This window comes from Phyllobates terribilis, unplaced genomic scaffold (assembly GCF_046119375.1).
Source record: "Phyllobates terribilis strain yellow unplaced genomic scaffold, ASM4611937v1 Scaffold_46__1_contigs__length_10046794, whole genome shotgun sequence".
In the NCBI taxonomy this organism is placed as follows: domain Eukaryota; kingdom Metazoa; phylum Chordata; class Amphibia; order Anura; family Dendrobatidae; genus Phyllobates; species Phyllobates terribilis.
Window position 1 is genome coordinate 9,257,908 of NW_027362806.1, and position 13,620 is coordinate 9,271,527.

Here is a 13,620-nt window from a genome sequence, read left to right on the forward strand (position 1 = left end):
AAAAGGCATGGGGCACATAAATGCATGACATTATACATATATTACTAGAAGATATTTAAATTCTTTAAAATATAAAAAGAGGTTCAAATGCACTGGTGATGATGACGCTCAAGAAGATGACCAACTCTGAAAAATAGCAAACGTCAGGCGAAAGAACTAAGAAGAGAAGGAAAGAAGAAAACGTAAGTATAAACGAATAAAAACAATTAATATAAAAGTAAAAGTAAAATGACCATAATACAATGCACTCCACTAGGAACCACCCAACAATATTAAAGAAATGAAACAAAACTATTTGTCTCATTGAGACCATGGGGGGTTAAGGTGTTCAACACAGTGATCCACCTTGCCTCCTTCTGTGCCAGGATTTTTTTCCAGTTACCTCCTCTAGTGCCTGGGTAGACCCTATGAAAACCACTCACCTGGAGACCAGAAGGGTCACTGTTATGAAACTTCTTAAAGTGACGTGGTAATGTCTTGAGCTCATCCACATTGTCAGTTTCTTTTGCTGCCTTGATATCCAAGACGCGTTCTCTAGTTCTTCTTCGGAGTTCTCTTGATGTAAGGCCTACATATATTCTGTTGCAAGGGCATTTTGCACAGTAGATCACCCCAACTGTGGTACATGTGATGGTATGAGTAATCTTATATTGCTTCGTACCATTTGAATTTGTAAAGATTTTCGTAGACTCCATATTGGGGCACGCCACACAAGAGCCACATGGGTGGCAGCCCCAGCTTGGGCCCTTGGATCCAAATAAACCCTTAGCTGCTGGCCCCCCCCCAGGTGGCTGTTACCAGAAGATATTTTAATTTTTTTGAGCGTCTATATGTAATAGCAGGATTGTTTGAGAGAAGAGAAGAGAGAAATAGACTTCATCACAAGAACCGCCGGTTTTCAGTCATACATGTGAGTATGTGAGTGGCTGCTGTAAGCACACCCTAGCAATTTGACCTCTCGCGATGCAGTGCATCAACTGTAGAGCCAGCTGTCAGTCAAAGTGCCAGGGCGTGTGTGGCGCCCCTGAGGGTTCGGTCGCCACAGGGGTACTGCATCTCTTTAATGAGGTGTGGTATCTCTCCTTCGAGGTAAGGATGGTGCAGCTGTCAGGACCCCACCTCTGCATTCAACACTACATCTCTCCCACCTGTAGGGGGGCTTTAAGGCACCAGGGTGCTGCCCCAGCCGGGATAAGTGGAGATGGGGGAACCAAAGTAAGGGGGAACCTAGTAGTGGGTGAGGGTGGAGGATACACTTAGAGGTTACATGTACTAAATTCATATTTAATAGCCAGCCATCTTAAGTTCAAGGTCTTTGATTGTGATCTTCATCGCTGAACGTGGCTTTCTGTGTGAACCTGCAGTTGATGGGGACACGGTCCTCGAACTCTGGCCTTGTGTCGAGGAACGGGCAAGAGTTAACGGCTGTCTCTACCCGGTCAAGGTCCTTACTTAAGAAGGCCTGGAGGGGAGCGGAGGAGTAAAGCTCCACAGGCAAAAGGATCCCAGGGGGATGCAGACTGAGCGGTATACGCCACCTGTCCTCACTATTCTGGCCTAGTCTGAGGGATTCCTGCTGCAAAAGGGGTACCGGCCCCCGATATCTGACTCTGTCACTACAAGTCTTAGTCAGAGAAGCCCGGACGCTCAGTGGATCCCACCGGGTAACGGAGCGGAGTCGCCACCCGTACCCTTGTTCTGTGCATAGTCCAGAGGGAGACCCGGCCTTAGTACACGCACCACAAACGGACAGGAGAGGACCTAGTGGGAAAGTCTAGGAAAACTCTGGTGCGGGGTCCTGACCAAAGCACCTGAACTACCTGGAGGTTGTCGGACCCCCGGTCCTGGTGGCCGCAGCGCGCCGTGAGGAGCAGGGAGAAGCCTTGCAGCTGTGCATTCTACCGTGAGTAAAGCTTGGAAGACTACCCCTATGGCCTCCGGTTTCTTATTGCAACGCGGCACCGCACTACACCCCACAACATCTTCCACAACAGCTCCCATCCTCTTGTCCTCTCTGCCCTGAGGCCCTGCTCCGCCTGTGGGGAGTAGTACCATCTTCTGCTGCCGCTACATCCCGCTTCAGAGGATTGAACGCAGAGCTGGTGAAGAATCACCAGGCACCACAGGTGGTGTAGTCAATACAACCACTCGATTAACACCAACCCTGAAAGCCCATTAAATCTTTTAATGTGACGGCCCTGGGCACGGAACGGGTCCTGGCCACGGCTACATCCCCCAACATCTGACCCGGCTCCGAGTACCCCCCCATCTTCCCAGGGAGGACTGTGAGCGTCACACGTGCCTGCAGGAGCCACTCGCAGTGCTATGAGCTGCAATTGTAGACGCTTTGTACACACCTGTATGACTGAAGGCCGGTAAAGGTTCTTGGAATGATTTAAATTCCATTTTTTTCCCATGAGCTGCACTTTCAGTACAGCAGTTGGGCACCTTTCTATACTATTAACCTGCACTGCAGGTCAATAATGTGGCGCCCCTGCGGGCTCAGTCGCCACAGAGTTATTGCACCCCACTTAAGGGTGTGATATCTCCTCTTCCAGGTAAGGATGGAGTACCACACAGGACCCCAAACACACACTCAACACTACACCACTCCAGTTCTGAAGGGGGCCTATATGCACCATAGTGCCGCCCCGGGCCGGATTGGAGGAGTTTGGGGGAACCAAAGTTAGGGGGAACCATGTAGTGAGTGAGGGTGGAGGAAGCGTTTATTTTGAGCACTTAGCTGGATCATATATATATGGAGGCCATCTTGGTATCATTGTCTTTGGTTGTGGGTCGTTGGTCGGTAGACAGCACAACGCTGCAGCCAGCTGAGGGTCCACGGTCCTCGGTCTCAGGCCTCGAGACGAGGAGCGGGGCAGAGTTGCTGTAGGCTCTGTCTCGGTCAGGGTCCTGAGAGTAGGAGGCCCAGGAGGGGAGCAGAGGAGTCAAGCTCCACAGGCGAAAGGATCCCAGGGGATATGGACAGAGTGGAGCCACCACCTGTATACCTTATTCTGGCCCAGCCAGAGGGACCCGGCCGGAAGAGGGGTAACCAGTCCCCGATCTGACTTTGTACTTCACGTCTCTGTCGGAAGAATCCGGAGGCTTATGTGGATCCCAGGGGGATACGGACGGAGCGGAGTCGCCACCTGTATGCCCTAATCTGAGTTTACCCAGAGGGACCCGGCCTTACGCCTCAGCCTCACCACAAGTCACCAAAAAGGGCGCCCAGTCGGTCCGGGAACTACACGCTGCCCATAGGGACATCGCAGCACCCGTACGGGACTCAGTGGGGAACACACGGCGGGAGAAGTTGAGCAACAGAGGAACACACTAGAGCGGGGTCCTGGCAGGTGCTCCTGAACTACCTGGAAAGTGCTGAGCCCCACCCTGACGGCCGCAGCTCGCCGTGTGACAGCAGAGAGAAGCTCTGAGTTGATAAAAAGTGAATAAAGACTCGGATGACTTCAACCGCTATCTCTGCCTGTTCTTTCTACCGCGGCACAGCACCCGCCACCACTCTACATCACATCTACACTGCCCTGAGGCCTACTCTATCCGTGGAGAGTAGCACCAACTAAGCTGCCCGGAACACCGGCCTCAGAGGACTGTCGCAGCGCCGGTAGTCATTACCGGGTACCACGGGTGGCGTCACGAACATTTACAAACCTACCCTACTTCCCCTTTTTAGTTTACATTTTTATCCCCCCTTTTATTTTTGGACTGACCACCCTGGGTCACGGAATGGGCCAGCCACTGTGACATCCCCCAAATCCATCAAGGCCCGGTTGGCAAGTACCCCGCTGCCCAGTGGGCGCGTCAATAGTGTTTGAGGACATGGACATAATAGGTTCTCTTTACATGACACTGTCATTCTGTGGTTGGGCTTCACAGGCAATAGTGATTTTATATGTAGCAATGCAAAAGTACTTTTGAATATAGACAAGTGATCTAACGTTCAGTTTCAAGTTGCCTAAGGGGACTAACAAAGTAAAAGAAATGTTAAAAATCCACAGCCATTTTCTCACGTTAAGAGAAGTAGAAGTAGACGTTCTGAGAAAAGTAGATGACAATCTGGTCAGAACTGACTCGGATTATGTTTTTCAGGGTTTGTCTGCAGGAACTTCTCTCATGCTTTGATCAATGGAACATGTGTCAGGACCAAGAAGCTCTTGGAGAAAGACAAAACAGAGATCCAGTGACTTTCTAGTAAGTGTTTCTCAAGTACATTCGCATATCACTCACACATTCTTATCACTTTCACTTGGGGTTATTTAGTTTGGAAAAACGAAGGCTTAGGGGTGATCTTATTACTATGTACAAGTATATGAGGGGACAGTACAAAGACCTTTCTACTGATCTTTTTACTCTGAGGCCTGAGACGGGGACAAGGGGGCATCTTCTACGTCTGGAGGAAAGAAGGTTTAATGATAATCACAGACGCGGATTCTTTACTGTAAGAGCAGTGAGACTATGGAGCTCTCTGCCGCATGATGTTGTAATGAGGGATTCACTACTAACATTTAAGAAGGGCATGGATGCCTTTCTTGATAAGTATAATATTACAGATTATATACAGTGCTGTGCAAATTAATTGGGACAAAGCATTTTTTAAGTAAAATCATAAGTTGGTTACCAGTCAGTGATTCAAACCAGTTTTAACTTTTTTGAACAGGTGTGAGTGTACAACCGTGAGTAACAAAATGTGGTTTGACTGGTTTTAGTCAGAAAATAACAGCTAGCTGCCCCCTCAGCTTCAGTTGAGAGCTTGTTTCTGTGAGGAGTGGTTTAGTGTACTTTTTCTCCATGCCACAATTCCAAGTGTGTGAAGAAATTCCTGGAAGAAAATAAAGTAAAAGTGCTGGACTGGCCTGGCAATTCACCAGACTTAAATCCTATAGAAAATTTGTGGAGCATTGTGAAGAGACGTCTTGGCAAAATGGACTGTACAACCAAAGAACGCATGATAAACAGTGCCATACAAGTGTGGTTCCATGATGAAGAATGGAAGAATTTATGCAAAAACTTGGTAGAATCAATGCCAAAATGCATTGAAAATCTCATATCTGCTAAAGGAGGACATATTTCTTACTAAAATTAGTATGTAACAGTGCATTATAACATTTTATTCTTACATATTCAAAAATATGTTTTTTTTTGGCTTTGTCCCAATTCATTTGCACAGTACTAGATTCCTTGATAGGGCGTTGATCCAGGGAACTAGTCTGATTGTCGTATGGAGTCAGGAAGGAATTTTTTTCCCCAATGTGGAGCTTAGTGTTTGCCACATGTTTTTTTTTGCCTTCCTCTGGATCAGCATGTTAGGCTATGGGTTGAACTAGATGGACTTATTTTTTAAGGTTGAAGGATGATTGTTACTATGTATATGTGTAAACAGATGTTAAGAAAAATTATTTTTTGCCTCATTTCTTTTAGGTATTGAAAATTCAAGTACAGCACATACCATCGTGTGTTTCCTCTTCAAAGTACCAGCCAAACTGTAAGTTACTCACAAAACACACAGACTGACACAGCAGTCATTTTCAGTTTTTATAATTACTTGTAAACTTTATGCCAATTTCCCCTTCAAGTAAGGGGGCATTTACTTTTTTCCCTGTATGATGTTACCCAATAATGTGCAGGAGGTGTCAGGCAGAGGATAAAGCGCACAATCGCAGAGGATATGAGAGCTGGCTTTCTCTGTATATAATACTCATGTCTAACTAGTTAAAAAAAAAATCTGCCTTCTAACTTTCAGGCACCTGGGCTAAATGCTGAGCGCTGTTTGTTACAAGTGCTGATGGCACACTACAGCTCTAGTCTCACGGCAGCAGGACACTACTGAGATGAGAGCTGCAGTGTCCGATCAGAAGGTGTCGCATACAGCGCTCAGCATCTACCTCAGGTACCAGGGCATTATTCCACACAGCCTGAGATAGATGCAGAGCAGTATATGGAATCACACACCTCTGCTCTCCTCCGCCTGCACAGTAATCACTGCTAGTGACAGTTTTGTCACCTGGTTAAAGCCCCACTCCAGGGTTTGTTTTCTTTTATTTCAGCGCTGGAGTGGTGCAACTAAACTAGTGGTTCCTTAACCCTATTATTATACTTACTAGCCACTGTCTTCAGCTCTTCCCAGCGCCGCTTCAGTCCCACAGCCATGTTTTGACTGCAACTTTGGACTGACCTGAAGTAATGGTCAGAAGCTCTCAGTGTAAGTGTGGGAGCCTGTTGCTGGCCTTGTTCTGGATCTCATGGGCTTAAATTGAGTTATGACTTCCTGATAGGCCAGCAAACACTGGAGCAAGCCAGCAGGTCACAAACTGCTGGAGAACGTCAGGAGACTCACGGAATACAGATGAAGATGCCGGTTGGTAAGGATGAGACTAGGGGCAGGGAACTTAGATTAGTGGCTCTACTCCAGTGCCGTAATACAAAAAAACTGCAGTATTGCTTTAAACATGAGTCTTATATTACTCAGAAAAGGTGAGGTCTTCCCTTAATCTGTTGGTTTTTCTTTTTTTTTTCCTTCATGCCTCCAGTTTGGTTGGTCAACCTCATACAGGGGAAATGGGTAACACTTCCAGAGACAAATCTTTACTAACATCCCTTGGCTAAAGTTCAAATTAACCTATTAAATGTAGCAAGTAACATACCCCAAACTATCTGGTATGCTGGAGCTTAGGCTTAGGGAGAGGATACTTTGCTTCTACAGTTTATGGTTCTGACAGCTTTTGAAAAATATATATTTATTTATTGTTATGCATTTGACACTTTATTGATATAATGACTGATGTTTCTATTGTAATGGAAGTGTTATATTGTTAATATTTTCTACTGTATTCTGTGTTTGTTGCACTATTGATATGAAAACCTTGTGAAAATTGGCAAGAGACTTGATTACATATTAAAGTTGGTCTGTTCAATACTATGGGTAAAGTATTTTTTTTAACTGAAGGTAAATTTTAGATTAATGGATGTTTTTTAGGTTAGTTTCACTCGGCAGCTATTTTTTTCAATAATAATGTTTCAGGTATATGGTGACCTCCGACCCGTCACGTGGGGGGGCCACGCGGGGCCCTGGCTATCCTTAATACACCCCTGATACCCAGGTCAGACTACATTCTGTTCTTCTGCACTGGAATTATTTTAGAAGGATGGGTGCGGTAATCATCACCATACTCCCACATGTCATTTACTTTATATAGAAGAATTACTAATCACGATAAAGGATTCTTCATAGAATGTGTGGTATCTGTGTTGTCAGTTACCCGATTTGTTCTACTAGTGATGGTATTGAAAAACTGCCTTAACCTCCCTTTGGCCTGGCAAGTTCACCATTGGCTGGGCCTTCTTGCTCTGCTCCTGCCGGGGATGCTTCGTCCGGGGATTCTTCTTGAGCTGACTCTTCTGCAGCACTAGGCTCTTCTGCAGCACTTACAGGTTCATCTGGCTGTGGAGGGTCTTCTGGCTGTCGAAAGAAGTGGAGTACTGGGATTATGACTGCTCCTCCTATTTGAGGCCAATCTGCCGGGAAATCTCCTAAATCAGTATGTATTACTGCTTCTTCAGGTTCCTCCGGGGTGATGAGAGGCACTTCTTCTTGGGGCTTTAGCAGTTCTGGACACAACTTCAGGTGGTCTCTAGATACCGTTGCAGTTGTTCTTCCTTCATCTTTGCTAATCAAACACGTCTTCCTGTTATCAAACCTATAAATTCAACACAGGGTAGGGTTCTGTCTCCCACTGGTCATCAAGTTTGTGGTTTCTCCTTTTCCTTTTCAATACCACTTATCCTGGTGTGAAGGGTTCTGCTGGCGCACTCTTATTATAGTGGTCTTCCTGCTTGTCCTTCACCCTAGCGAGACTGTCTTCGACACAGGCTTGTACTCTTCTGTACTGCTCCTGTCTGGACGTGTCCCAGTCCTCAGTGGACATATCTGCTTCTGGTTCTGCAACACCAAGCTCCAGGTCCATGGGCAACTTTCCTGGTCTTGCTCGCATGAGATATGCTGGAGTGCAATTGGTGGAACTCATAGGTATGTGATTGTACAGATCTACCAGGTCAGGTAGTAGGTCTGGCCACTGATTTCTCTCCTCAAGTGGTAAGGTCTTCAGCAGGTCGATGACAATGTTGTTCATCTTTTCACAGAGACCATTGGTTTGGGGGTGGTACGGTATAGTTCTTATCTTCCTACACACATACAAATGGCAGAACTCTTTGAACAACTCGGCCTCGAAGGCTGGGCCTTGGTCTGTCAGCACCTGCTCAGGGTATCCATGGGGTCTGCAGAAATATGCTTGGAACGTTTTTGCTGCTGTTTCTGCCGTCAGGTCTTTGACAGGGGCGACCACCAGGAACCTGGAGTAGTGATCTACCATGGTCAAGGCATAGGAGTACCCTGACCTGCTGGGTGACAGCTTGACATGGTCCAGCGCCACGATCTCCAGGGGTCAAGCCATCTTGATGGGTTGCAGGGGCGCCTTCTGGCTGCTGTAGTCTTTTCTTCTGAGGCTACAGGATCCACAGTCTCTGCACCACTTCTCAATGGAGCTGCGCATTCCCACCCAGTAGAATCGACACTTTAGCAGGGTTTCTAGCTTTTTCCAGCCAAAGTGCCCCGCCTGATCATGGTAGGCCTCCAACACCATCTGGATGTCCATCTTGGGGACCACTATCTGCCATACCATCTCGTGGGTCTTGGGATTGATGTACCTCCGGCACAGCTTCTCTCGATAGATGAACAGCCGGCTTCTCTCATTCCACAGCTAATTTGCTTGGAAAGACGCATCTTTCTCCAGGGAGGAACCTTCTTGGGTTATCAGCTCCTTGATACGGCTGACAACCGGGTCGCTGTCCTTGGTCTCCTTCCAGCTGTGGTGAGGCAAAGGGTTTAACGTCTTACCACACTGCCTCCTGGAGGCTCATTACTCGTGGATCATCCCATTCCGGTGAAAGGCAGGTAGCTCAATCTCCTCCAGGTCATCCACTTCTTCTTCTGTGTCTGACTGGTGAGGCATCCTGGACAGGGCATCGGCGTTGGCGTTCTTGCGGCCCGCCCGGTATTTAATTGTGAATTGGTAATTGGACAGCCGAGCCATCCATCGCTGTTCCATGGCTCCTTGCTTGGTTGTTTCAAGATGAGTCAGGGGGTTATTGTCAGTGTAGGCAGTGAACTTGCTGGAGGCTAAGTAGTGCTTGAACCTTTCAGTGATGGCCCAGACCAAGGCCAGGAACTCTAACTTGAAGCTGCTATAGTTCTCTGGGTTCCTCTCAGTCGGGCGGAGCTTCCTGCTTGCATAGGCTGTCACTTTCTCTAGGCCATTCTGCTTCTGACAGCTCCTAATCCTTCATTGCTGGCATCAGTATACAGCAAGAACGGTTGGCTGTAGTCAGGGTAGGCTAGGATCTCGTCGCCTGTCAGTATCTCCTTCATCTCTTGAAATGATTCGGCTTGCTCCTCACCCCAGTGGAATGGGGGATTTCTGCCTTTGGGGGGACTGTCCTACCAGGAGGTCTTGCAGAGGCGCTGCTTTCTTGGTGTAATCTTTTACAAACCTCCGGTAGTATCCTACTAGTCCCAGGAACTGACGTACCTCCTTGAGGTTCTTCGGCTCCGGCCATTTCTGGATGGCAGTGACCTTCTCTGGGTCTGGTGCCACTCCCTCTGGACTGACAATGTGCCCCAGGTACTGTACCTTTCTCTTGAGCAGGTGGCACTTTGAGGGCTTCAGCTTCATCCCATACTGGGACTGTGACTCAAATACCTCCGCCAGGTGCTTCAAGTGGTCCTCATACGTCTTGTAGTACACAATCACGTCGTCCAGGTATAGTAACACAGTCTCGAAGTTGTGGTGTCTCAGGCAGCACTCCATCAATCTCTGAAACGTTCCAGGGGCATTGCAGAGTCCAAACGGCATACTGTTGAACTCGCAGAGTTCCATCGGGGTGGTGAAGGCCGTCTTCTCCCGATCCTCCTCAGCCACAGCTACTTGCCAGTACCCACTAGTGAGGTCAAGGGTGGAAAAGTAATTTGATTTGCAGACTTTAAGGCAGCCAGGGATTCCTCTATTCGTGATAAAGAGTATGCATCTTTATGTGTAATGCGATTTACTTTTCTGTAATCTACACACATCCTCATGCTTCCATCCTTCTTCCTGACTAACACTAGGGGAGCTGCCCAGGGACTACAACTATCCCTTACTACCCTGCCTTTTTCATGTCGTGCAACATCTCCTTGGCTTTCTGGTAGTGTGCTGGTGGTATAGGCCTGTACCGTTCTTTGATGGGGGAATGGTTGCCTGTGGGGATGTGATGTTGTACCCCCTAAATCCTCCCAAAGTCAAGTGGGTGCTTGCTGAATACCTGCGCGTATTCCTGAACCACCCGGTGTACCCCCTGTTTCTGGTGAGCTGGAGTGGTGTCTGTCCCAACATGGATCTGTTGACACCAATCCTCCACCTGGGTTGCCGGGTCATTATCCTCCACTTGGTCTGGGGAGGTTAAGGACTCCACCGTGTGGATGGAGTTGTTATTTACAGCATGTAACTTGGCAACAGTGGTATATCGTGGTAATCTGACCTCGTCTTCCCCATAGTTGAGAAGACGGACGGGCACCCTCCCATTGCGTACATCCACTACCCCTCTGGCAGTTAAGAGTGTAGGTCTGTGCTCTGAGCTAAGGGGTTCTACTACCGCCTGGTAACTCTGTCCTTTAAGACCTATTGCTGCTCTACACCATATAAGCATTTCACTCATTGGGGGAATCACAATGGGCATCGGGTCTGCTACCCGCACATTACCAATCTCACCACCGGATAACTTTACTTGCTGCTGGTACATCAGGGCTCGAATCTCCTTCTGGAGGGCTCTCCTCTGCCCCGGTCTGGCGACGTCAGCGAGCTGTTGGAGTAAAAACACCACTTCCTCCAAACAGTTATCAACAATATTAGTACCTGGTACCATATACAGTCCATTCTCATCAGAGAGAGTCTCTACTACAATGAACCCCTGGTCCTTCAGCTCCACTCTCCCCACCTTTACCGCCACATCCTTAACCCCGACTAGGTTAAGAGGGAGGTTGTTAGAGGCATAAACGGAGAAATCTGTATCTGGGGGTTGGAGATTGTCCATGGACCAGAATCTCTTGTAAAGGGCATCAGGCATTATGGTTACCTGAGATCCAGTGTCCAGCAGGGCAGGTATCTCAATGCCGTCCAGGATTATGGACAGGAAAGGTCTTCCTCCCACGAACCTGCTGTGCCAGTCTGAGGGGCCTGCTGAGTCTATTCCCGGGTGTTGGCCCTCGGACCGAGGGTTTGCTCTTTTAAAGGGCAATTGCGCACTGTGTGGCCTGCCTTCTGGCAGCGGTGGCTGACAAACTCTCGTTGAGGGTGGCGCTGGTTGTTGGTCCTTCCACGAGGTGGCGTTGTCCTCCTCCCGGGCGGCGTTGTCCTCCTCCGGGGCGGCGGCGTCCTCCTCCTTCCTCTCATCCAGGGGACATCCTCAGGGCAGTCGGCTAGCAGGATCCTTCCCTCCGTCTCTGGCTCCGTCCGTAGCTGCAGGGCACTCATCAGAGTGACCAGGTTTTTAGTCAGCTGGCGCACTTCTGAGCCCAGACTGTCCAGCTCACAAGGGGGCGCTGCCTGCACTTTGGCTTCATTAGCCAGTGGGGAAAAGGTGGGTGCTGCGGGCGTTGGAGTGGCCCTACCCTGGTAATGTTGTATAGCAGTATCTGCTGTTTCCAGGGGTTGCAGTTCCTTTATAGCCATGTCCTTAAAGGTAGCATCTGGATGATCCAAGGACCAGCAACGCACAGTCCTGCTCTCCTCTTGGGACCTCAGCCCCCGGACAAATTGTTCTTTTAGCATTTTACTTTCATCAGTTATGCTGGTTGGACTGACCTGTTTCAGAGCCCGCAGGGCCCCTTGCAAACGGCAGGCATAGTCCCGAACACTGTCCACCGGTTTCTGTGAGCAGTGGTAGAACCTCATCTGGAGGTCTGCCTCAAAGAACTTTGTAACTTTTTGAAGATTACGGACACTGACTCCTGGTCTGCGGCCGACCAAGTCTCTACTTCTCTCTCCGCAGCACCAGTCAATTGTCCCACAACAAGTGCAGCTCTTTGTTTGCCCATCATAGAATACATGTCCAGTATGCTGCATATTTTTTGCTTGAATCCAGACAGGGTGTCTGGCTTGCCGCTGTACTGGGGGAGCCACTTTGCTCCAGGCATGTACTGTAAAGTCAATGGTACGATAGGCGCTACAGGCCCTGTTGATGGGGCGGTTGCTCCATCCCGCGCGGCATCATCCCCGGTGGGATCATCGGGGTTCTCGACCCGAACCCCGGTATCGGGCTGCTCCTGCGACATCCTGGCACCCCCCTAGCGAACCGTGGCCTACCATCTTTTTCCGTAGGCCGCAGCTCTGCAGGTGACGGTCTTCGGATAGGACCTTGCGTCGCTTTTCGTCTTACGTCAGAGCGTGCGTTGGGGCTTCCTGCCAGGACCTGACGCTGCGTCAGTGCGTGGGGCGTGTCAGAGACTTTGCGCGGTTACACAGGTACGCCTCCTAGTTTTCGCGTGGTTACGCCCTTCTTCTCACACAGTGACGTAACAATGGCGTCAATCTTCGCCACAGTACAATATACAGTTCGTGAATAAAGGCGCACAGTACCTGGTGGCAACGGGCACAACTCCTTCCGTAGCCGCGGGCACGCTATCCTGTTCGTGACGCCAGGAAAGAGATGACGAGCCCAGGGGATGGGGATGTACTTGGCGCCTGGGCCTTGATGCCTGGCCTTGGGGGATGTCGCGGTAGTCGGCTCCCGGGCCCGTACCCTGGGCCTCTCTTTAAAAAGGTGGATAATTATGTGAAAGTTCGTGACGCCACCTGTGGTGTCTGGTGAGGATCACCAGCGCTGCGGCAGTTCGCTGAGGCCGGTGTTAAGGCAGCTTGGGTGGTATAGCTCCCCACAGGTGGAGCTGGGCCTCAGGGCAGTGTAAATGTAGGGATGCAGGACAGAGGGGACCCAGCCGGGTCTGAAGAAGGATTGGCAACCACACACAGTTCACTTCAGTACCTTTTACTGGTGGAAATTCAGGCACATTCCGGAGCACTATAGGGTGAAGGGTGCATATCAGGATTCTCCCCAGTGAGCAGGTATAGGGCCTCCTGTTTCTTGCCTTTGTGTAGTAAGTTTCTGACCTGCCTGGAGCTAGGCCTAACTTTGTCACTGTCCTGCACCTGCTGATCTTCTGATAGGGCCTTCTCTTGGAGTTCACACTCCCTGCTTGCGGGGCCTCCGTGACTCCTGGCTCTGGTACGTATCAGCTCTTGGGTGATCCTGGGACCTGAAGTCTTCCAGGGAATCCGGTTGTCTCTACAGGGGAATATATGGCCCTGTAGACGCGGACCCGGTGTCCGGTATATGTTTCTGGGGTGAGCTTGTACAGCTCCTCTGCCCCCAATGCTACTCACTCCACTAGCCTTCAGCCTACTCGGGGCCCTCACTAGGCTATACACACTAGCAGCTGGCAGGCTGCGCTTCAGCTCTCTTATGGCGTTGGTACACCTTAAGCTCACTAACCTGAGCTACTTGAGTCTAGCTTGG